Raw genomic sequence first — 25,476 nt, 5'->3', positions numbered from 1 at the left:
CACATACCTTAAAATTAAATCATTAAAATTCAGTTGATTTGAAATGATGTGCATTAGCTAGCTCAATGCATGCCTGGTCATAGTATTGTGTTTTGTGCTGGTACGAGTGGATCAGACACAGCAGTGTAAAAACTTGTATCTCAATTTTTACCATTTTTCTCCTGACAACAGCAGTATACTTTATATTACCAAAAGTATTTGCTTGTCTGCCTTCACACGCATATGAAATTGAGTGACATCCCATTCTCAATCCACAGGGTTTAATAGGATGTCGGCCCACCCTTTGCAGCTATAACAGCTTCAACTTCATGTGCATCACCCCTCACTGTCTGCACATTAACACCACACTGGAGACCATCTCAGACCCCTACAGCACTCTTACAATAAACAAATCCAGAGTTTGAGCTAGAGTGGGCATAGAAAAATGGAGGACACTGAAGGGATTGATGGACATGCGTAGCCTGAAGTAACAGCCAGTTACCCGCAAAAGGGACTGGACTCTACTTCAACTTCCACCACTGTACTATATTTCATTTTTTTTAATTAATGATTTTGATGTGGTATTTGCACGTCATTTGAAACGTACTATTCACTTCTCAATCTACATATGGAAGCATATCGTGGCTGTCCAAAATAAAAACGGGTATCTCCAAAATGGCAACTCTACAGGACAAGGCAAAAACACTCCTTACTCATAATGGACGTTAATGTAAAGAGATTTGTTCCAAGTCATTCAGGAACATTTCTATTGGTCCACATCATGAAATGTGATTGCTGTGCTCAAATGATGCACAAAAATGAAAAGAAATATAGAGATGCTTAGGCTTTTTGGTATGCACAGAGTCTATATATATATATATATATAAGAATTAATCACAGTAGTGAGATGACAAGCATGAACATCTCCAAATTGCTACTGTCAGAACAAAACTCATATCTCCGTTTTTGTTTTTCAGTTTTTCACATGGTTTAAGTGCCTGTTGATCTTTCCACTGTGTGTAAATTTCATGATGAACGGACCAAAAGAAATGGCCAAAAATGACTCAGGGGGGGAAAAAGTCTGGCTCCATTGACTTACATTAAAAAGTATTGTATGTTTTTTCCTTCTCCTGTACAGTTATCACTTTGGACATTCAAGGTTTTGTTCCAACAGCAGCGATATGCTGACTTCATGTTGAAATGATGAGGGGTTTTTTTCCACCTTGGGCTGTGGTACAATATAGGGTATCCAATCAGAACAGAAGTCATTTACATAAATCAATCTTAATGGGCTGATATCATAGAAAAACCTCTTAAAAATGATCAGGGGTCATTTCAGGGGTGTCCAGTCTTAACCTCTAAAGGCCAGTGTGGCTGCAGGTTTCACTCAAAATGAGCTGAAGCACATCTGACCCCACTTTAATCAAGGTTATGTCTTCAAACTGCTGATCATGTGAGCTCCTGCTCTGCTGGAATGAAAACCTGCAGCCATATCAGCCCTTTTTGGATAAGGCTGGACACCTACGCCCTTTATGGACACTAACAGCAGCAGTCTGCTTTAAATCCAGTTTTTGTGATGTTATCAAAATAACTAATTCACAGATACCCACCTATTTAGCCTACAGCAATTTAGCCCCACCCGTTTACAGTAAAGTCACAAGGAGAGTTTCAGCCTGGACTGCTTTTACACTGACAGCCGTTTTTGGCTTCAGAAGTGGACTTCAGGGTAACTACACTGTAAACCATTACTGCAGAACAGTACACACAGCACAGTATTCAATGACTGGTCACCAACACCTGAACACAGCACATGTCTCCAGGGCAAAAGATGTACATTCATCAGACATTCAATATCAATCACTTTCATACAAACACTGCTCAGACTACACTGAATAACACACCACACATGTCACACTCCCACCTCAGTGAAACTGAATCCCAACAGATACTATGATATCACATCCCTCACTCACTCAGTGTAGTCAGTTGAGATGCAGTGGTGGCAGCACTCTCTCTCTCTCAGCTCAGCACTTTAACAGATTAATTACAGTGAGTGAGTGAGAGGGAGAGAGAGAGAGAGAGAGAGAGAGAGAGAGAGAGAGAGAGAGAGAGAAATAGAGCCCTCTCAAATCGTAGACACAGCAGCTCTTAAAGACAAGGAAGCTACATAAAGGGGAAAGTCGAAGGAAAATATGTGAACACACAGTTGTAGGATTCCCAACAACACATCTGCAAGACATGGTAGACCAGCAACACTGTCAGACAAACAGCATTTAAAAGCTTTCATCTTTGAGAGAGAGGAGAAAATCAAACTGCTCAAAACTCAGATCTGAAAACATCCACAGGTGTTTCTGTCCATACCTCACTGTGAGAAGACAACTCATCGCTATGGGTCTGAAAGGATGTGTAGCTGTCAAGAAGTTCTTACAGAGAACACATACATATATGTCCATACAGAGGTCCTGACCACTGAAGAACAGGGTAAACGGGGGCTAATGAAGTATGCAGAGAAACAGATGGACTACAGTCTGTAATTGTAGATCTACAAAGTGCAACTATACAGTGTATAATATGTTCAGTCACACAGTAGCAAAGGGGGGGGGGGGGGGGGTTCTAATAATGCTACAGCTGTGTAACATATTGGAAGAGACATAAAAGAAAGTGGTGCGTAACAGAGAGAGAAAAAGAGACAAAGAGAGGTGTGTATTGTTTGTGAATGGACCATCATCTCTCATTGATAAAACCAAACCAGCGCTGAGGGAGCGCAGCTTTCTAAAGCCGCCCACCACATCTCTCCATCTCTCCATCTCTCCATCTCTCTCGTTCACCTCTGCCTGGCCTGCAGTTACACGCCAAGTGAAGAGCTTTTACTCATATAATTTCCCCTGTGAAGAGCGATGAGGATCAGTGTTCTCCAGCCAATCGGCACTGCAGCTCTGTGAGTCGAGTTACTACAGCAGGCATCGAGTAAAAAAGGGAGAACAGGGTCAGGGTTGAGATGTTCTGCTACTTTCATCTATTTTTGGTGATTCTCTTTCATTACTGTACATATTATTTAAGAGTCTATATACTGTACATTACGTTATGTTTCTTTCTTGCTTGATTAAAGCAGAGAGTAGAGAGCAGACTGAAGGGTCGATTCTGGGTGGTCTTGCAGTGTTGCTACATTCTGTACATTTTCAGCTCAGAGAACTCTACAGCTGTTGTGTTGGTTTGAAGTGTTTTACACATTATATATATAAAATGTGTAAAACACTTCAAACCAACACAACAGCTGTGTATACTATATATATAGTACGGTGCGAAAGTCCCAAAGGCACCCAAGACACATTTAGTAGTATGTAGTATGCGTTTATTTGCCGAGAAGTGTTATTTGAATAAACAAAATGTATAGAATATTAATTAATAATGATTGTGTGTGTATATATATATATATATATATATATATATATATATATATATATATATATATATATGTCTGTGTGTGTGTGTGTTTTTCTGGATGTTAGTGTGTGTGTTTAACCATTATCAATCCTCTCCTTGAGGAATCCCAATATTACAGTATTATATGCAGTAAAAAAGCAACTCCTGGTTTGACCAATCAGTGTTTCATAAAATTGAGCTCATGATGTAAGTGATGATATTAAAAAGTCTCTGTGGTGACTGTGAAGGTGTCCAGGAAAAATATGGACCCAAGAAATTCTTGTTACTTTTTACTGTTTTTATGTTTATTTGAATTATGAATATGACTTTATATTATTAATATATATTGTGATAAACTCACTGCTGAAGTAAATTGTTTAAAAATGTGCTTAGATGCCTAAACTCTCACACAGTACTGTGTGTGTGTGTGTGTGTGTGTGTGTGTGTGTGTGTGTGTGTGTATATATATATATATATATATATATATATATATATATATATACACACATATACATATACACACACACACACACACACATACATGTACAATGCAATAAAATTGCCATAATAAATACAATAGATGTACAATAACTTCACATCACATTCAAGTCATCATCTGCTTACAAACATGGTACAAATTGAATCTTTACTTTCCTCAGAAATTCTGTTTCAATGGGCTACAAGTGAGAAACAATGCCTATAAAATTATATAAAACCAAATGATCTGCAGTGACAGGTGTTGGTAAGTGACACACATTTAACTACTGTAATGTTTTATGAAGCTCATTAAGTGATGGTTAAATTGAATGTACTTGTATATTCATATCAATTAACCCTTTACAGTACAGGCTTATTTTTCAGTTATTCATCTGAAGACGTATAACTTAGGATGAAGACACTTTAACAAGAATAAAACCTAACTGGTATTATGGAGGAAAAAAAAACATCAGTTTTAATCGTCTCAGTGGAGGAAGGATGGTGTTTAGGGCTAGACTCCTTCTATATTGGACTTTAAACACTCAGGAGATGATGATGATGCCGTTGTGAAGTAATGGCAATCAATATCTTTGAGCAATCTAGCTGAGCACAGTCTACTGTTTTGCTAATTTGGCATCACAAAACTCATCAGAAGGAAACTTGCTATTTGGCTCACAGTTCATGCCCTGACAAAACTATTCACCATAACACAAAAAACAACAACAACAACAACAAAAACTGAAATTAAATAAAAACTGAACTGCAATTCCATTTTGGGAAAGAAAAAAAAATATTCATGCACTAAACAAAACAAAATATAAACATAAATACAAATAAAGACTAATAAAAACCTAACTATAATAACACTGTTCAACACTGGATGGAAGCCTAAGAAGAAAATGCTACAAGGATACTGTGCTTTGTTCAGTCTGAGAGCAGCAGGAAAGCCTGAGCTCTGGGCACTGCTGTGTACCTTCCCTTCCTCCTGCTCTTGTCTGATGGATCTATTAGCGGCCCAGATGGCATCTTTCTACTGTCGTCCTTTAACTTGCAAATCAGACAAACGTCTTACGGCTCTGTCCTCATCGAGATGTAGAAGCCATGCTGTTTATGTGTCTGTTTATAATAATGGTAGTATAATTGTTTTAATAAAACGTATTCAAATAAAGTGAATGCATTAACAAAGTTAAGGGCTGCTATTCTGTCTTGCGATAATGCAGAATTACAAATGATGCATGCAGTCGGGTTTATACATGGAGCATTTTACAAAGGTAAAGCCAATCAGATTTCAAAAGCGGAACTATGCATTATATCTATATTGTTTACTTATTTGTATAGGTGTTTCCTTATTAATACAGCAGTAACTAATGTTCATATGTAAGGTACCTGATAGTGGGCACACTGAAATAAAAATTAGAGAAGTGAAACCGAAGTACGCTGATGATAGGATGCTTCTCAGGCGATGATAATCATGCTGGGAAAGAGACCTGACAGAGAACAAGAGGACTAATTTGACTTTAAACAGCTGGCTAAATAATATTAAACATTAAAAGTTGTAAAATTACTCAAATATAGTCAGGCTGTAGCTGGTCAATACAGAATGTAAATCAAATGTACACATAATTATGTGACAATCTAATTGCATTTAAATAGTATAGCAAAAGTAACCATAATAACTCTGTAAAAAGTTTTAAAAACTTCCACTGGACAATTGCAGGGCTAAAATATGACTGGGTAACATCTGCAGTCTCTGACATAACAAAAAATAAGCACAAGATTAGTACCAGAACATTCATTTCAGATATAAGGATAAATGCCAGAGTAACAGTTTCTCTGTATCTGTTTATTACAGTGTATTATGATGTTTTTATGAGGTAATACCCCAATATACCATTTCATACCAAATAGGACCATGTATGCATACTGTAGTTCATCACTGATGTAACTGCTACCAAAATAGCTTGTTTGCATTGTTCTTAAATTTAATATGAATTTATCAAAAGTATTTTTATACCATTTCTGGTCCATTCATCATGATATGTTCACACAAAGCAACAACAGCTGATGTTTCCAAATAGGAAACTGTCCAGTAAGTGTTTATTTGCTCATAATAATGCTAATAATACAATAAAATCTACCCAACTTTGATGAACAGGTGCCAATGCTACAAAACACAAACTCAGAATCCATAAAAAAGAACTTGGCGTGAAAATAGCCAAAGATTTTTGAACCGAACTGTTTGACAATTCATGTCTGCTTGCATAAAGTTTTTTAAATACTGACAACCTAACACACACACACACACACACACACAGACACACACACACACACCTCTTCTCGCTTCCTCTCGTACACACACAGAAGGAAAAACACGGCTTTGCAGTTTTTCTGCTTAGTATTCAATCCTAATGACTGCAGTGCACTGTGTACATTTGTCCTTGCAAATATTCCTTTCCTCCTCCTCCTCGTCCTCTCTCACTCCATCATTCTGCAGCTCCCTATCAGTCCTCCCTGACCTGCTGCAATCTCTCAGACTCATCACTGCACCTCCACTGAAAAATCAACACAACTACAGCTAAGAAGAAGGAAAACTGGAAGGAGCAACTGTGTTGTACTTCATGTGAAAATAATTTAAACAGGAGACCAACAAATTCAATGCGGCATTTTCTCATTACCCTTCTCTCTCTGTCGCTCTATTCTCCTATCTCTCTCTCCAATAGTGTTTTTCTGTCTCCACTACTCCTTCCTCTCTCCTTCATCCTCCTCTCTCCCTATCTTTCTCACTTTTCCACTCTCTCTCCCTCTCTCTGGCAATGTTCTCTGTTCTAAAATGATGAAGTATCTTTCTCTTTGTCCTTAATCTAAGTGAGAGCTCTGTTCATAAAGTGCCGGCTAACAGTGATGGTGCAAAGTCACACAAGAACACACAGACGTGCAAACGCAGACACACACACACACACACACACACACACACACACACACACACACACACACACACAGCAAACAACACAAAATTTTGAAACAAAGAGGAACGGAACACCTGGCAACACTTGTGATGAAACACCAGCCCAACTTCATCACTTCATTATTCAGCATCTTATGGTATCTATTAGAGCTCATGCCATAAATGCCACAACACAATTTCTGCTCAATTTGACTGCTCACAATAACATGTTAGCACTAATTTAACACAGATGTACATTTTTTGGCCGTTTCAAACTAAACATGGACATTTTAAGCTTATTAAAACACACTAACCCTGTATCAGTTTTACAGTGACTCTTCCAGTAAAGAGTTCTGATATAGAGCTGCTTCTGTTTTCTAACCAAAAAAGACAGGAACAGCATATGAAAACGCAATGCCCCTCTCATCTGAGCATCTCTCATTTGGGTTTTATCCTGAAAGGGGTTTTTGTACTGTTTCTAACTCTGTTGCACTATTTTATAAGATCACTATTATGCAGAAGAACATGCAACATTTGTTTTGAATCATAAAAATGTCAAAACAAACTATGTAGTGTAAAGTTAGAATGCTGCAGAATTTAGATATATTTAACATATGTCAAAAATCAAGTCTTGATTCCAGTATTGAAAATCTTTTTCAAGCCGTGGTGGTTTATGTTTGTATGGTGTGCAGGCTACCAGATAGAATTCTTAACTAGGATTGGGTATTGAAATTCAATACTTCTTCAAAACTCAGAACTTCTACAGTGAATTACTTCAATACTACAATTTGCTGAAATATTCAATGACATTTAATCCCAAATTCCAGTACCTAGTTAGTCAGTCTTATCACCATTAATGAGCCAATAAGCATGCCTCCTCCAAAATCTAGACTGTTGACTGGCTGTCAAAATTACATTCCATATGCATGCTATTGACATCAACACTTACGAATTCATCTATAATCATTTATGGTATTTGGCAGATGTTCTTATCCACAGCGACTTACAATTTGATCATTGTTACACAGGTAGGTGAAGGCTATGTTAGGAGTCTTGCCCAAGGACCCTTATTGGTATAGTGTAGGGTGTTTGCCCAGGTGGGGATTGAACCCCAGTCTACAGCTTAGAAGGCAGAGACGTTACCCACTACACTAACCAACCACCCCCATAATCAGCTGTAGTCAGTAGATCCACTTCCACCACCTCCATTTCTGGTACAGGTCAAACCCACTTTCAGTTTGTAATTTGAAAGAAGGTGTCAGAAAATGTAGAGTTCAGAAATTAGTATTGAAGTCCTAGTATTGATATCAACACTAAGCGATACTCAGCCCTACTCTTATTCCCACTGTTTATTCTGAGGCCTCCCCCCTCCAACTATGACTGAAACAAATATCACATAGCTGCTTGCATGACCAGACACAGGCTTCAAAGATGTTACCTAGAAAGATACACCCAGAGCTTTTTCTGAGTATAATAGTGACTACATGTTTGGCAGTTGATTATTTTTTTTGTTTCATTTTTGCGTCTGTCGTTTGAATATACAGCCATCTTTACTGTTCTTGTACATATTTCCTGTTTTTGTATCAAGAAGTCATAATTCATTAATCCATGACCATTTTTAACCTCTCATCCTTAGAACTTTTTTTTGTTATTGTAACTTGTTTTTGTAGTTCTGTGTGACAAGTGGCCAAAACTAAACTCTTCTATTTCAAAAAAGCAAAGAAAATTCGGTTTTCCATGATATGGGCTTTACACTGACAAATGAACGCCTCCTTCACTGCTCTCTGCGGTCAACCCTCTGTTGCCTTCTGTTCTATTGCTATGAACAAATCAGGATGTTCCATTTCTTTATCACCTTATCTTCACTCTTTCCCTCCACCGATTCTCTCTTTCTCTCTCACTTGCTCTCCTTCGTCTGGTTTGCTGCAGTATTACTGTCATGATCTTTTCAGAGGGAGGGAGGTCCAGCCTTCTAGCGCAAAGCAGGAACGATCCGGTGGAAGTTCAGTCCAAATTGTCTCTCTCGTCTCCTACAGCGTCCCATTCACTTCTCAAACCATAATTTATGAACTGAAGCAGCAGTCTGCACCCTCAAATGATTCGATAACTGTTAATCATTGTAATTCTCATTCCCTATTCTCATTATAACTGCAGTCAGAGCTCTGCCAGGATGGGTCTCGGTTACACTAGCTGTCAAGATCCAAGAGTGAGGCTGAGGGTTCATCCAGTGCACACACAAACATCAGGGGGACAGGATCATTTCCTTTTTTTGGGAATAGCTATGATCATGATAAATTACATTCCAGTGTGCTTTCCAGAGCACATCTCAGGTATCACCAGTACTTCTAGAGCACCAAAGAACTGCAGGGATCATAAAAAGACAGATTTAGACAAATTACTGGACACAGAAACACACAAACAGTGAAAAAGGTAACCGTTCAGAAAACAACCTCCTGCAGGAGGGAGTGTGATAGCACCAGTTCTTACCAAGGTCAAAAGGTCAATGTGCACAAAACTTCTCTGACATTTCATTTTAAGACTCCGCATCTCTTATAAGACTATCTGTTATAAAAAGACTTTACCTATCATTTGTGTTCTACTGGCTCAATAATAGGGCATGGTGCTTGGACCCCGAAGATTGCCACTTGTAATGCAATTTGTAGACGGTTGTTTATTTCTTATAACAGATATGACAGTTCACAGAAATTAGTATGTTCTACATCAATGTTAGAAGCAAAATAAACCAAAGCTAACTAAGTTTGATAATAGCAATGATCATTTACACATATTAACTTTTTCCAGTCCACTGTTAGAAAGCTACTTAAGAAATTTGCAACCAAGTTTACTGTTCACGAAAAGTAGCTCTCTTTTCACATTTCAGGAATGTTTTTATTAGTTTAGATTGGCCAATAAAGACTAAATACTATATCTGTGGGTTGGATGAATACTGACTGAGCTGATGCTGCGCAGTGTTTAGAGGAGAGAAAGGATCCACCACTTTTTTTCAAAACAGCAACTACTACACTGTAACTGCATAAACTGCATTGTAACAAGTAGTTCCCTGGATGTCAGCCGAATGTGAAGTCTTCCTATTTTTTATCAACAGTTTTATACTAAAAACTTTTTTTCTGTCTTCCAATTTGTATGCAAACTTGTTAGTAAACTCCATTGTAATAGATGCTATGTACCATAAAGATGTATTCATGTATTGTAATGCACTTTGCAATTCTGAGATTGCACAAATATGCTACAATATGCAAATTAGCCTATTTTTACAGTTACATTACAATTACAGTGGGTTTTTTTTGGCCATGTGCTGTCAAAAAACCTGACCAATCATAAGTGAGTTGTTCTGTGGGTGTTCAGACAATTGAATATATTCATGTCCTGCAACAAATGTGAGATATTTGTGTCAAAATAACACTGGCCAATCTTTAATTACATCACATCTTGTTTTTAATATACTGACTAAAGTGTATCGTAAGTACAATCTGCAGTGACAGAATTGCAGTACAATACTTTGTCCATATCATTCAGCCCTATAGTGGGCAGTTCTCCCTGAGGACCACTGGGGAATGACACACAGTGCTACATCTACCAGCTTAATAAGCCATGCTTCTTAAAAGAAACAGCAAGACCTGTATGTTGCAGAACAGAGGGAGAAGAGTGTTCTCGCCCCATATGCCCCCTGCTAATTTTCTCACTATATATAGAGGGTGGTGGATGGGGAAACAGAGGGGGAGTGAGGAGGTGCATGCACGGCTGCATAAATAGGTCTCATTTGAAAATAAATCTTGCTGCAAATGCACAACAAAAAGCAAACCTCTGGACAGCTGCGTAATTAAGGGTGTAACTCTGGCTGCACTTTCAAAAAAAAGGATCCTCAGTGGTTCTACGTATGGTTCTCTCTTGAATTTGTTTGGAACCGGTGCATTAGTGGAGGTTTATTTATCTTTAAACATTTGTAAATCTCATGTACTAAAGCATGTACTAAATTCAAGAACTTGAAATAAGCAACAAATAATACACTATCATGCTCAAACTACTCAATCACTTAACTGTCCCACAGGTTGAACTACACAGCCAACAGTACATTTAATACAATTTCAGGGCAGATTTCTTACAGTTTTGACTTTTGATTTTTGCTCAAAATTTACTTAATCTCAAAATAATTACTTATCCTGAAATAATAAAATTGTATTCCTCAAGTAATTACTTTAAAATATTATAAAAAGTTCACAAAAATAAGTCATTATTTTGACCCAGTACAACATTATTTCAAGATACAGTCATTATTTTAAAGAACTCCTATAAATAAATAAATAAAACAGCTCAAGAAAGTAATTATTTTAACATAGTAAGTTACTATTTCAAGTCTAAATACTGACATACTGTTAGTAGGAATGTGCTACCATATGTATCAGATCAGTGCCATCTTATTTTTCGCACCTTTAGAAATGTAGACTCATGCATTTATATATATATAAAAAAAATCAAGGAAATGTGTTACAAACTGTAACCTATAATGACTGAACATACTGCCAGGTTACCTGGAATTACCCAGCCTCGCTGTGTATGTGTATACAACCTATAAGAAAGCTGATGCTGTGCTGTGTGTGTGTAAACTGAGGGCTGCCGCGCTTGGTGCGTCCCCCGTGTTGGTAATAAATAAATCAAACCTCGTTGTGGAAGTGAGAAGTGATACCCTTACGCCTACGTTGGAGGCGCGACACACTTTTCAAGTACAAAAGAGCCCAGAGCTGTGACGTGCGGGGTTATTTTCAGCGCCTGTGTTCACCATTCAGTGTCACTAAATGTTTCCAAACACCTGCAGGGGAGACGGTCCTGCACAGAGGGAAAGAGCTGCTGCGAGCACAGGCTATGTGCACTGCACATGCAGGTTTACGCCTAAAAAAGGTTCTTTAAAGGTTTGTTAGTGAAGGCAATGGCTATACACTCTTAAAAATGGAACGATGCCCACAGACAAGGTTCCTGAAGAACCTTTCAAAGGCTTAAAGAACTTTTACATAATCTAAAGATTCTTACAACAATGGTTCTCTCAAGATTCTTCAGGAAACCAAAAATGGTTCTTCTAAGGTCATTAATAGGCGGACCGCAGTCCGAGACTGGACCCAGAAGTGGACCTGGACCTAAAACCGATGGAGAACTATTTCATTTTGATGGGGTTTAGTTTTTTTATTCGGTGTAACTTTTCTAGCCTTAACGGTATGGCTTTAGCGACCCAGGAGATTCACAGACCAATCACAAGCATTGTAGATTTCACACATGACTCTACTCAGCCAATAAGATCTGTGCATTACGATTAGCACTGAGACTCGAGCGAGTGATGCACAAAAAGTGGAGGGATGAGGTGAGAAACAGCAGTCGGAGGGAAGTTATTTCACGTCATGTTCTGAAAAGAGAAAACTAACAATAAATGTTGTTGAAATATCACTGAATTGTACTTCAGTTGATTTGATATTCAGTTGTCGACTACATAAGATGTTGACATACCTACTAGGCTACTTCAGTAAACAGTATATGATACTGAATCATGATAGTTAGACATTATGATGTTCCAGACCTTTGCTTGAGGAAATTCTCTCTAACTGGATTTTAATTAAAGACCCCTGTTCTATGGCATTTGCAAAAACCTTATCTGGTACCTTTGTTTTTAAGAGTATATCGCTGCTATCAGAACAAAACCTCGTTCTCCATTTTGTTTTTCAGTTTTTGACATAAAATTGAAAATACCTGTTGCCCTTTAAATTACGTGTAAAAGTCATGAATAACAGACCAAAAGAAATCACCCAAAATGACTTGGAAAAAAAGTCTGGTTCCATTAACTTACATTAAAAATAAAACAGGATTTGTTTCCTTCTCCTGTAAAGTTACCATTTTGGAGATACGAGGTTGTCTTACGACAACAGAGATATACAGAATTGTGACTCCAATAACTATTTGAATGCATACACTGCACAGTTAAACGGTTCTTCTTCATGGTGGAGAACCTGGTATATGTAGTTCTTTGAAGAACGTTTCAGAAATGAGTGTACATAGCAGCAAAAACAGTTCTGCCATTGTTTCCAGCCATTGAACCCATTAGATCATTGTTTGCATCACTTCCAGTGGAGTTATCCACTTCCATGCAGTACTTGTATATTAATTATTTCCCACCTGTAGCTCAATAAAGCAAGCAAAGAAGTTCTGTGGAAAGTGCGGATTCTGAACTTTAAATTTTGATGAAAAGTTGTCATTTTTATAAGGAAACAAGCAGAATCAGAAGGGCAGACTTGAATCTGACAACAAAGAAAGTAAATAAAATGTTAATGTAATTATATAATTACTGCATTTAAACAGCAACACTAACTGAAACTGCAGACTTGGAAGGGTTATTCCCTGCCACTTTTGGTTTCAGCACTGGACAGCTCCACATTTAGAGTACTACTGCTGCTCAAGCCACAGCAACAACAGTCTAATGATGGTGTTCTCAGTTCTAGTTAGTTATAATCTGTAATTTATCACGTTTTTGACTGTTTCAGTGTGCATCACAATATAATGAATTCATACTGTTGCTGTCCAAAAAATCATGTATATCCAACACGAACACTTTACTTTAAAGGCAAACATAGTCCCAGCTTTTAATTTAAGTTAGTGAAAAGAAAATGTTATTCCAAGTGCGTGTGGAGCCTTTCTATTTTTCCATTCATGATTAAAAGTTATTACACAAAACAAAAAGCAGCTGCTGTGTTCAAATGGTGTAGAAAAATAAAAGTCGATAAAAAGGGAGAGGCATGGGGTTTTTTTGGACAGCAAAGATAAATAAATAAAACATTTCAGGTGACTAACAATCTATTTTTGAGGCTTAACAGTGGCTTATTATTCTGGGATGTCCCTTCACTTTTAAAGACAACTAAACAACTAAAGCAAATTTCATTTTTTGAATTAACAGAACTTATATATATCATATGCTATGTAAATATGCAAAGGATATACTTACTCCTACACTCTCCGTTTACTTTGTCTATTTTTTATTTCTGCCTAATATATGTAAGTTTATGTGCAATTACGTGTCTTGCTACTGTAACATTGCAACTTAACTTCAAGTTCACAAAAGTTCTGTCTGTATGTCTACCTAGACAAATCTATGGTGCATCCACGTAAGTATGCAGCAGCTTCTCTGGGTCCCAGCAAAAGAGTGCAAAATTTCATAAGATATTTGTCTCATAAACGTGTCAAAGACATTCAGGCTTACATTTCTGATCGTCAATCCTGCTGGAATTTCGTAAATATTACACATCATTCACAGTGTCAAAATCAGAGCCTTGGCTTGCTGCAGGAACCAGGTCCTGAGCCTACACACGACTAATGCAGCTGACCGAGTGAGGCGGAGAGAAAACCGACATGCGGTAAACTGCTGTCTGCTGTCTAAGGCAGGTTGAATTACTAACCAAAAGACAAGCTGTTCTTTTTTTCATTACTCTCTAGTGTCTGCTGTAAACAGACTGGACAACATCAGTCTGCAGCTGACTTCTCCTCAACAGATCCCACATTAATCTTCACAAGAAATTCCCTCAAACAAGGTGATGCATACATGTCAAACCAAATATATATTTTATGTAGAAGCTGTCAAGAGAAATTGACTTCACATTGGAACAAGTATCTGGATTTAAGGAAGTGAGCCTTTTGCCTTAAAACCTTGAATGCAAAACTACAACAATAATAACCGGACATCAACAAAACTGACATGACAAATAAGAAACAACTACTTTAAAAATGAGAAGGGATTTCTTATTGAGATACGGTGGGAAAATTAGAAAAGGTTTCCTACCGTAACACAGTACTTAAGTGATCAGTTACAACATGGTTTAACACAGATTATCTCAGTCTAAGGTGAAACACTGAGGTCTGACAGTAATGAATGGCTTTTCACCCCGCCAGACAAATTTGGTAGCGGGAACAAAGTAGCTTACTAAGAGTAATGTATAGCGGATTTATTTTGACTCCAGGCTGTTGCTAAGAAACGCTGCATGTGTTTGTGAAGTCCATTTAACACTTGTTCATCCTTGGCGAATGGGTTTTTGTAGGTGAGCGGCTGTTGTGCCGCGGGTTGTTGATCGTCCATCAGCCCAAACAACATGTGGTACACAGTAAGCAAGCCTGTGGCACAAGTCAGAGCTCTGAATCTCAGGTGAATCTCCTGTGCTTATCAGGAAACCTGTTTTATCTCCTAAACTTTGCACTAACTCCTGTCCTCTTTGGAGGCAAATATAAGGAATGCTGTATGGCAACATGGAGGATCTGTGACCATCATATCACACTGGATTATTTCTTTACAACATCTGAAAAACGCCACTCACCTACGCCACTTTACATGGTTTGAACTCGTCACAATTAACAGACAAGTATTTCATATTCATAACACTAATGTACAGCTGCATACACTTCTGCACATTGTAATGTACAATTACTGTGTATCTGCTGGATTTAACACACAGGAAAAAACGAAATGTGAGCTGGTGCAAAAGTTAACACACATTTTATTTCTTTGAAGACATTAACTCAAATAAATATATAGAAATCGTACACTAAAATATCCTGGAAATGTCCCATTTATGAGAGAGAGAGAGAGAGAGAGAGAGAGAGAGAGAGAGAGAAACAGAGAGAGAGAAGGAGAGAGATAGAAAGAGAGAGACAGAGAGAGAAAGAGTGAAAAAGAGAGAAAGAAAGAGAGAGAAAGAGAGAGAGACAGACAGAGAGAGACAGACAGTGAGAGAGAGAGACAGACAGAGACAGAGAGAGATATAGAGAGAGAGATATATATAGAGAGAGAGAGAGACAGAGAGAGACAGAGAGAGAGAGAGAGACAGAGAGAGACAGAGAGAGAGAGAGAGAGAGAGAGAGAGAGAGAGAGAGAGAGACAGAGAGAGACAGAGAGAGAGAGAGACAGAGAGGGAAAGAGAGAGAAAGAGATAGAGAGAGAGAGATAGATAGAGAAAAAGAGAGAGAGAGACAGAGCTTGGTGCTGATGTTCATAATGTAATCCTGCTCTTTGTCACACTGCTCCTGAGAGCAGCATCCGTGAGATTTATGGCTTGACTGTGAGCAAGCAGCTCCTAATGAAATGCACTGCGTCTCTGAATGGCCATGAGGTCAGGGCAAGCGAACAGGTTTCTGACCGCCAACAAAGCCGCAGTGTGGGGACCATGCGGTGAGAGAGGAGACCAAGTGTAAACATCATATTACTTTTAAAAACTGTACTCGGTGGTAGGGATAAAACAAAACCACACAACAAACAATAACATAATTGTCACGTTCCAGAACAAGGGCATACATTTTTAGTCAATATATATTAGTAGGTTTTATTTTGAGACTACTGGAAGAATATTAAAACACTATTTCTAGACAGTATCACTTGTTTTAAGTCATTTAACGAGGTGAAATCATCTTATTCTATTGGATGATACTTTAGCTTGTTTCAAGCATTATTTCTTACAACAGCACATCTTATTCTCTGCACAATGATTCATTTCACTAGATAAAATAACTTAAAAACAAGTGAACATATCTAGAAACAGGTGGTCTTATAACATTCTCATAATCATATCTAGAAATTATAGTTAACCAAAACTGATCATTATTCTGTATAAACTACTAAGCTTTAAAATGAGCTATATATGATAGAGGTACTTGTCTTAAAGGGGCATTTCTGTCTAAAACTAGCATTTACATTATCTGTCATGTAATGTATTAATTCTGTTGCACAGCACTGCATCCGTCAGCCTCACTGGTTTGACAGAAGTTTTCACAACGTCGCATCCTTGTTCTGTTTCCATCGAATGCTCTTCCACTACATCACCCAGAATGCATTATGCAAACACATCAAACAAACATAGTGATAAAGAAATTCTGATTGCTTGCATAGCCACTGCTGTAGAGGTTGACACATGCAGATGTGATGTGCATGGAGATGCTAGCTATCAGAGTTCCTTCTTCTATCACCAGGTAGAATAAACCATTTCAAACAGTCTGTCCTAAAGTATCACCTTCAAAATACAACAGAAGGGGATTTTTCTAGTCTTTAAACTGTAAAGCCTATTGCGGTACATGCAGACACACTAAATGTCCAAAAGTTTGGAGGACACCCCTTATTAGTGAATTCAATTGCATTAAGACACAGAAGCCCAAAAGCACACACAGCTTGTATTGTCTCCGTAGAAAAGCACTGACAATAGAACAGGATGCTCTGCAACAGCTGCACACGAGCCTTAGGTCACAATGTCCAATGACAAGCGTAGGCTAGAGGGGTATGAAGCCCGCCAGCATTGAGCTGTGGAGCAGTTGAACTGTGTTCTCTAGAGTGATGGAGCACCAACCAATACCTTTGGGATGAGCTGGATGGCATCATTTGTGATCCAGAACTAATCATCCAACATCAATAGCTGATCTCATTAATGCTCCTGCTCTTGAATGCAAGTAAATCCTCACAGTAATGTTCCAACATTTAGTGCAGTCTTCCACGAAGAGTAGAGTTAGAGTTAGTCAGCTACTGCAGCAGAGAGGGACACACTCCTTTTTAATACTCTTGATTTTGGAAGAAGCACTGGATGAGCAGGTGTCCACAACTTTTGATTGTTGTATGTTTACAACTGATGGTTACATTTTTCATTTTGGCCAAACTGTCCCTTTAAGATGAGCATCTACATGCCCACAGTAAGAAATACACCGCTACTACAGGGCAGGTGTGGGCTGGAGGTTAGGGAGCTGGCCCTGTGACCGGGAAGGCTGCCGGTTCGATCCCCAGGGCTGACAGTCCATGATTGAGGTGTCCTTGAGCAAAACACCTAACCCCCAACTGCTCCCCGGGCGCCGTGGTTAGGGCTGCCCACCGCTCCGGGCAAGTGTGCTCACTGCCCCCTAGTGTGTGTGTGTTCACTAGTGTGTATGTGGTGTTTCACTTCATGGATGAGTTAAATGCGGAGGTGGAATTTCCCTGGTTGTGGGATCAAAAAAGTATCACTTACTCTTAATCATTCAAGCTTTGTTACAGGACATATGCTATTATCGAATGGGTAAAACAATGCATGGGAAAGCTAGTGACGTGACCTCTGTTCATGAAGAAGGCCCTTCAATAAAATGAGCCAATCAGCTTTCCTGGAAAAGTTACAAGCAGGACACCCCCTCAAAATTGTGACTATCCGGTATGTGCAGCAGTCAGAACAAGCTGGAAAAATGCATTTTAGTGAGCTATTTAAACCAAACGCTATAATCTTTTTGCACAATTTTATCAGTGATTTCAAACTTGCTTTTTTGGGGGTTTACAGTTCTCTCCTCATTCGGAGAGACACATCTGGTCTTGTATGTGTGGAAATAACTGCCTGGGGGCGTTGCCAAGATGGCTACTGAGTGGCCAGACTTTCCTATAAAGACTGGATTCGTTCAACCCAAGTAGGGATTTCCAAAAAAAACGTAGAAACCAAACAGCGCAAGACATCATCTTTTCATAATTGTGTTTTTTTAGAAGCTGTGTAGTGTACCGTGTAGGATTTAAATGGCTGTGAATCTTCTGCCTGATTCAGATATTGTTTAAGTTCTGAAGGGATCGGCCTAAAATAAGATCTGTTTATGGCTGTAAAGCAAAACACTCCCCAAAGAATCTTTTTTACAGATTCACCACCATTTAATTCAGATTTAAAGAAATCTGAGCCTGTAAGTTTCTCTACAACTCACGTTATATCACTCTGAATAACTTTGTTGACATCTCAACGATTATATATGATAAATTACATATTTTGAAAAAAGTGGTGGGCACCACTTTAAAATAAGACAGCTCTTATAAGGGGTTTATGAACTATTTAAAAATAGTTTGATAATGGTTATTAGTTCATAAACACTTCAGTAATAAGCAGTTATAACAATAAACAGCAAAGGTTAGCTGTTATAGCTGAATAATATGAACATGTGATGACACTAACAGGTTTAATGCTAACTGATTAAAAAAAAAAAAGACAAAGACCAGTAAACAAAAAAATTCTGTATAAATGAATGTGGGTTCACTATCAGGCAAACAACAGGTCAATGTTTCGCTTTTTCTTTGTGTTGTAAACGCTTATTGATGTTCTGATTAATGAACATTAGAACATGAAACTCATTTTAGACCATTCATGAACGCTGTATAGGTCTAGTCTTATTTTGAACTCGTACCAACTGGTGGAATTCCCGTTTATCTATGCATCCTTGGCAACACTCACATTAAGGCATTCGTATTTCATAGTAAAGTGTAATATAACAGATACATTCACAAATATGAGCAAAAATATCACAGCCTTGTTAAAACCTGAAGTCAGCGTTTCCTCGAGCGTTTAACCGAGTACTTGAATAGCCGTGCGCATCTCTAATATTGGCATGATACAGCTTCCTGCTCGATACCTGCATTTCTGCTCGAAGCAACCTGACAGTGATTCTGTTTCTGTGCTCTGGAGGAGCAAATAAGTCAAAATACTCTATAAGAAAAGCCATGTGAGGGGTCTGCTTTACTAATACAGTTAAATGACTGACAGAATCCAGACAGCAGCACGAGTGTAATGGACAAATGAGGAGAAACACACACACACACACACACACACACACACACACACACACACACACACACACACATATATATATATATATATATATATATATATACATATAAAAACACACACACACAATCTATTTATCTTTTCTCTCTTTTCACCCCCTCCCCTCTCTCTCCTTCACTGTTATACAGCCTTTCTGTGCTGCAGCAGAAATCAGCGCGCAGTCAGCTAGTATGAGACGCCGCAGTGTTACGCTATAGCACAGGAGTAGAGAGAAGGGGGGGCTAGAGGGCGAGAAAGAAGGAGAGTGAGAAAGAAAGAAAAGGCAAGAGAGATAAGACAAATAGGAAAGAGAGAAGAGAGAGAGACAGAAGAAGAAAGAAAATGAATGAAAGCAGAGAGAGGAAAGAGACGGAGAAAGGGGAGAGAGAAAGACAGAGGGAGAAAGAGAGGGAGGCAGAAAGGAAAAGGGACACAGTGATGGAAGGAGGGAGACAAAGAAAGAAAGTGGGAGAAAGACAGAAAGAGAGAGAGGCAAGGAGGAAAAGAGAGGAGAGGAACACAGAGAGAGCTAGAGGGAGAAAGAGAGGATGTAAGCGATGATTAGCAGCGCAGCATGACGCTCTGCACTCGTTCAGTAGCTGCTAATAAAGCAGCAAGTGTGTCATCAGTGATAAAGAACCCTGTAAGCACTTGCTGACAATGAAGAGAGTCCTACTGTTACTGCCACTGATTTGACGCACTCTGGTACTTCAAATGTACTTTCAACAATAATCACAACCAAAGCTGCTCAAAAATAAATAAATAAATACATAACTAAATAAATAAAATGATTCAAAAGACAGCAAAGCAAGGTGAGAAATGATCAAATATCATGATCTACTCATTTGCTGCCCATTCAAGCTGAACCCGTGTAGCTGATGGCATGAGGCAATATTAAAAGGGAAAGTCCACCATATTTTTCCTGAAGAGTTTAATTTCTATAAAAGCACCCTCACAGTTTTTACATGGTTATGAAACCATGCCTGATGCCTCAAAACAGTTTTACAATAGTTTTGAGATATGATTAAACCCAATAAAAACTCTGAAGACACCAGTAGGTTCACTGCACATTATGGGCACATTATGGGCTTCCTATCCCCACCACTGTAAAGAATGCAGTAAGCAGGTACGTCTCCCTACAGGGCACCATTTCACACCAAACCACTCTGAGTGATTCTATTTACTCCACAATTATCTCAACAACTGAATTATGCATAGGCTTTAATGGATTTATAGATAGCGTATAAAGAAAAAATACTGCTTTGCAGCTGTGTGTTACATTTTATAATTTACCTATACCTTTAACAAATACCTGATCATTTTAACGGCTGCATGTTGAACTTGAAGAGAAACAATAAAAAAAATCTAATGTAAAAAAGCTAAGAACTCTGGGAAGCACAGACTTTGGGAGTTTCTCCTCTTGTAAATTAAATTATACAACTAAAAATCATGTCAGTCAGTAAACCACTGGTTAACTAGAAATCTGGAGCTCTTCATTTTTGACTATACAAATTGACATCAACACAACAGGTTATCAGAATTCTTGGCAGCTTAAAATGGGTACCAGGGATCTCCTGAATGGCGCAACCATAAAAGCAATGGCCCTATCAAATTTTCAGCCCAAGCTGATGTCTCTCGAGAGAGAGTGTAACTGGCCTTGCTCTCTCGGGGTGTGTAGCTGTCCCTCTCCCCCACCGTCCCCTAGTGCAATGTAAGCAGAAGTGTAACGGAATTGGTAGTCAGAGTTGTCCCACAGGGACACTGCATTAGTGCCACTTCATGTGTCTCGGAGGAAAGCACACAGTAGCCTTCACCCTCCCAGCTGGTTAGCAGCGTGTGATATATGGGAATTGGCCATTAAACTGAGAGAGAACTGGGTAAACATAAAACTAATGTTAAAAATATATAAATAAATAAATAAATTTCAGTATCAGTGACAGCATGTTTTTATTGGCTGAATGCTACTGCTGACCTTTCATTTAAACCTGGAGATTCATGTATGGACCGACTCTTCGAAAAACATGTAGAGAAATGTAAAGAGAGTGAGTCAAATACACCATAAGTCAAGCATTCATAGGCTGCAATTACGTTTTGGGGGGTTTCATGGGTTACTGCACAGTGAAGGGGATTGTTTTACATCAGCAGAAAACGTGGACGTCACGCGTAAGCCAGTCAATAAACCATCTTCATGTGTCCTCATCTGCAAAAAATACGGCTTAACAGATAACAATCCGATTCACAGGAAGGCTTTGTCACTTTAAATGAGTATAGATTTTTAGATAACTAGAGATAGAGAGTGACAGAGAGAGAGACTAAATTAATTACATACACTATTGCTAACTAGATGCCACGAAAAGAAAACAGTTCATTTTCCCAGCAAGTAAAGCATTTATAGTAAAAGAGAAACTGCAGTGTTTTGTCAAAATATGGAAAGTATGTCATTAAATTTGAATGATATTGATATTTTACGCAGGTCACACTGTCAGGATAGATCGAGTGTAGTTTGTTTTTTCGGTGTACTCACACCAACACCAGCATGGTGGAAAAAATCTGTCATTTCCAACCTGACTAGTTTTGATCAGCTACAACAACATCTTAACTGGTAAAGAGGGTTCAGTGTGATGCTCACTCTACCATTTAAGACTTGTGTTTGCGCCAAGAGGCTTTCGGGGGAACCCAGCCCAGCTTCGTATCACCTGTAGCAACTCTAAACTGGTAATAAAAAGACCCTACCTGCCCAACTAGCTACACTGGAAAACTTGTTTGTCAGTTGACCATGTGGTAGTTAGCAGATTAACCGGTTATAACTCCAATACACCTTCTGAAAGAAACACTGCAAAGCAACTTAAATCTATAAAGTGAACAAAAGCAATGCTTTACAAAATTTCTAAACTCAAACATGTTTAATCAACTTCTACTCGGTTCCACCTTTTACAGTGCATCATTCTATATATCTCTATCTATCATATGAAAAGGCTCAATTGTGAGTGTGCTTTGTAGTGTGAACAAGCAGGCAATGTGTTTCTCACTCTGCAAACAGCCCTGCTGGAGAGCAGAGCTGATTATTTGGCGCTGGTGGTCACGGCTCATGCTGAGTAAGCATGAAAGAGAACCACTAGTGCTGCTGCAGACCAAAGAGAAAAGCCGGCGGCCAGAGAGATCGGTCCAGTTCTACTGGGCAGAAATGCCCACTCAAAACCTCAGAGGCCAAAAATATGGGGCACACCTACATTTTCTCAGGTTGTACACGTGTATGTGTGTGAGTGTGCCGGTGCAAGAGTGAGAGAGTTTAACACCATTAACACCATTCACATCACAACAACACTTTTAAACCTAAACATAACAATTATTTCTATAATAGATTACTCTATCGACTATTATTAGTTTCTATGTCATTCTGTCTCACTTCTGTGCCCAGCCACAGCGCTGCCATGCTTCAAATTTCCATGCGGTATCCGCTTGATGGTGCAACAAAACAAGAGAAGCCATGTCGCCCCCTACACTTCCTGGCGGATAGTGCAATCTGTCAGTGACTGTGTGCATCAGCGCTTTTGTTTTAAGTAGATGTGACTCTTTTCCATAATCAACCTGTGATTGATACTGTCAACAAGTACTGCCGTTATGCTACCTACACAACACTACAAGTATATGTAAATGCAAACAACCACGTGGAAAACTCATGGCAATGGATTAACACTAAAAAATGCTACTACATTTAGCTGCGTGGCCCTCTTGTATAACCAGGGAGCACTTGTAGCACTACCTGTAGCGATCACTAGCTTAGTCTACGGAGGTCAATTTGAAGCATTGTGGCATTTAGACTTTATCCAGTGATAACAAAAGCATGATGTTATAACTGGTGAAATTCATAATGAATAAATGTGAATAAATGTTTTATTTCTCCTCATTCATAGCTTGATGAAAAGTTCTACTGAAAGTGAGGAATCAGTTTGAATGGAACTGAAGAAGGATGACTGGAACTTGATGACAAGTTATTGCTGTGTGCACATTCTTGTTCTGCAGAAAGAAAAAAAACATGCTTTAACAGTTTTCTGACATCAAAACTAATAATAAAAGTCAGAAGTACAGATCTGAACCTGAGGTAAATTGAATGTAAATGTAATTAATTACATAACTATGCAATGAATCACATATTTGCATATTAATCAGTGCGAACTGTGATTATTACTGCTAGGCCTTCGGTTTGGGCCATAAATTCTCACATCTCAGAAAAAATAAAACTCAATATTGCTAACGTCCCTATGCTAGTAGTTTGTTAACACACTAAGCTAAAGGTGATTTACGTGAACACTTTCTAATGAGGCTGACGGTTCTTTTCTTTTCGTTTAAGGCGGAATGGAACATGTGTTAGCACCAGAGCGCCACGGTAGGATGGAAAATTCAAAAAGACAATTCTAAATTAAACAGACATCTGAAGCTTCCAAAGACATTCCATGTTTTACCTGAAGCTTGTGAGACATATTAGTGTTTATTCTAACTTGTAGGAGTTCCACAGTTTGACTCTTTCAGTAGTGAGCTATAGTGAGCAGTAGTGAGCAGCTCTGATATAGAGCTGCTGCTGCTGCTGCTCTCTGTTTCTAACGACCCACTGTTTAGGCTGCTGTTTGTATTCAGCCAGTGACTTATCTAGAACTTCCAGAAGGCTTAGAATGACTTCCTATCACAAAATTGGTCCAACCAATTCCTCTGCCATTCATATATATATACTGATAGGAAAGCTAAGGCGTTAGGGCTTCAGTTCAGCTCCTGAAGTCCTAACCAATAGGAAAGCTCATTTAGCTATATATCTCAATACAATGAAGCAAAAACATGTTTTAGGAATTCACACATTGTCTTTCCGTCCAAAACTTTATATTGCAACAGAAGTAGTACTGCAAAACTTGTAGAGTTTAAACCCAAGCATGATTCTCATGAATTAAAAATAAAGTGAAATAATACTATGCTATACTAATAGAAACTATGCAACCCTTCAAAGTTGAGTTATTACTGATATTTTGTAATATAATTAAAATCATAGGGGAGTGCCTCAGGATCTTCTAGAAGCATATTCACAAAAGGTTTCAGTTACATTAACTATGCTGGTTTATTGTGTAAAGGACGAATGAATGAATAAAACAGCAGTTCAACCTATAAGCCTAAATCAGATGCAACAAAAAAGCAGATCATCATCACATCATCAACAGTTTTAACTTCTTTAGTTGATTTTTGGCAATAACTGTTGCTTTATTAATGTAGAAATTGCGTACATTGTTTTAGACGGTGTGAAAATACAGTTTAATGTGTGGTCCATGGGTTTCCAAAACCAAACAAATGTGTTCTTGTGAACATGGGAGCAAACACAGAGGGAGGGAGGTTTTCTTGAACTGAGGCGAATGAGCAAGGGAGAAAGAAAGCGAGAAATGGATAGATGCATGAAGACAGAGGAACGCATGAGGGAATGATAGCCTAAGAGAAGTGAAAGAGCGCGTGGGGAGATAATGCGCTAATCGAGATTGAATGATGCGAGTGGCGAAAACGATGGAGTCGAGCGAGGGAGCGAGAGAGCAGAGCTCTGGAGGAGGAGGGGAAAAAAAGTCGATTTAATCAAGCGTGGGAAAGTGGCAGTGGGGGGCAGTGCAGATGCAGCAAGAGTGAGACGCAGAGTTAACGGGCAAATAATGCGTAAAAACGGAGAGATCACTTGGAGAGGAGAGAGGACAGAGCTAGAGCCACGTTTTAGAGAGGAAGACAGTGAGCAAGAGAGATGGGGAGAGATACAGAGACACAGAGAGAGAGAGAGAGAGACAAAAGGAAAAAAGAGGAGATAAAAAAGGAAAGAAAAAGAAGTGGGAGAGAAAGCAAACAAGAGATAGAAACAGAGACAGTAAGAAAAAGATAGAGAAGAGAGACAGAAATAGAAATAAGATGGAGTAAATAAGTAAATAAGATAAATACAGAGAAAAAGTAAGCAAGAGAGAAGGAAAAAGACAGACAGAGAAGGGGAGAGAAACGGAGAGAGAGAGAGAGCCCAAT

General features: G+C 38.6%; 1 protein-coding gene across 19 annotated transcripts in view; it reads right to left on the bottom strand.

The window, feature by feature from the left end:
- The window catches only part of kcnc3a (potassium voltage-gated channel, Shaw-related subfamily, member 3a), a 109,883-nt gene that overhangs the window by 64,904 nt on the left and 19,503 nt on the right, over positions 1-25,476 (bottom strand). The gene's annotated exons all lie outside the window — the stretch shown is intronic.

Source organism: Pygocentrus nattereri, chromosome 14 (genome assembly GCF_015220715.1).
Source record: "Pygocentrus nattereri isolate fPygNat1 chromosome 14, fPygNat1.pri, whole genome shotgun sequence".
In the NCBI taxonomy this organism is placed as follows: domain Eukaryota; kingdom Metazoa; phylum Chordata; class Actinopteri; order Characiformes; family Serrasalmidae; genus Pygocentrus; species Pygocentrus nattereri.
The sequence above is the reverse complement of the archived record's forward strand: the minus strand, read 5'-3'. Positions and strand labels throughout refer to the sequence as shown.